We start from the raw sequence: 1,553 nt of genomic DNA on the forward strand, positions 1-1,553 counted from the left end.
AGGGATGAGATAGTATTGATGAGCGGGCATATGGGTCTGGCGCTAGGTAAGGGCTCCACGGAGCCTATTGTGGTGGGCGTGGGCTTCTACGTAGCCCAGATTTGCCATCTCATATGGTGACCACGAAGGCTGAGAAGTGAATGAGTTCCCATATGACAACATGGGAAATGCAGACACTTGCCTCCAACTCCCCCCTGGACCTGGAGAAGCAGATGCAAAATGTTCCTTCAAGGCAAATTTGTGACTTCCCTCGAACTGAGGTCCTCCGTAAGAAAAGCTAAGGAGGCAATGTGGAAAAATCTTCAGCCCTCTTTGCAAGTTAGTTGATGGAATTTCAATGGATATGTGCCCACAAAGAATCAACGCGCATTTTCCGCTTTTCTTTCATACGTATCAGACATTTATTCTAATCCAACAATAAACATCAAGTTATCATGAAGAAATCCGCATCAATCCATATGTGAATAGTAGAACTCAATGTAGAATATCTCAGCAATTTATGGGTACTCTGTCACGGGAGAGAATGACCTAGCGCCGTCTCAACTGATGGAGTTGCCGCTCAAAGAGGGAGCTGCCCAAACCTCGACCAGCGAGATCATCCGCGATTTGTCAGTGCCCTGAGTGTAATACGTCGAGTGTCAACCTTATCATCTCCTTCTTATTTTTGTTTGCTGTGTGTGTATAAATGCATCTATCTCGGGGGAGGTGTACTGTGATTTATGTGGATGCAGTGTAAATAAAATGGCTGGATGCGAAGTCCAGTCAGTCATATTGTGAATCTCGATGAGTGTACATTTCATTTATCGAGACAGCGGAGAACACACCAATAGGCATTTTCAAAACTTCAAACCTATAACGAAGCACTGGACATGCAGAAGTTGAGCAGTATGCTAAAACACGTAAACTGGACAATCCGAGACGGGTGTAGCCGGATCATTTTTGAATTTTAAATCCGAACTTGAATGTTCTTTTGAGACAATCAAAGAACATCACTGACAAGATTAGAAGAAATCCTTGGATGACCCAAGGCCTTATAAAATCCAAAAAGCAAAAGCAAAAGCTTTTGGTCAAATACCATCTCATGTGAACAAACAAAATCTAATGAAGCTTTCTAATAGATATCATTCGTTGATCAAGAAAGCGAAAGTGGAATTTTGGCATTACTATTTCGAAAGAAACCATGGCAGTTTTTGGCAAATTTGGAATGGTACTAAAAAATGATTGGGCTATAAAAACAGCAACTAGAGGGCTCTCCCAATTGAATGCGGAGATAGAACCATGAGCGACAAACAAGGTATGCCATCCTCTTTTAATTCTTACTTTGCTTCAATAGGGGAAAGTCAAAATAAGGAACAATGTAATGGCAATTTAAGCATTGACTTCTTGGCTCACATTCCTAATGCTAATCACCATCGGTTTTATTATATTAAAGCCGTTTATCGTCCTGATATTTGATAATAATAAATCTTTATTGCGACACTTGGTCATGTCAAGGCGTAAAAATAAATATAGATACGGTTTATAAGCATTATGCAAATATTGTTCAAATATGA

This window comes from Tigriopus californicus, chromosome 1 (genome assembly GCF_007210705.1).
Source record: "Tigriopus californicus strain San Diego chromosome 1, Tcal_SD_v2.1, whole genome shotgun sequence".
In the NCBI taxonomy this organism is placed as follows: Eukaryota; Metazoa; Arthropoda; class Copepoda; order Harpacticoida; family Harpacticidae; genus Tigriopus; species Tigriopus californicus.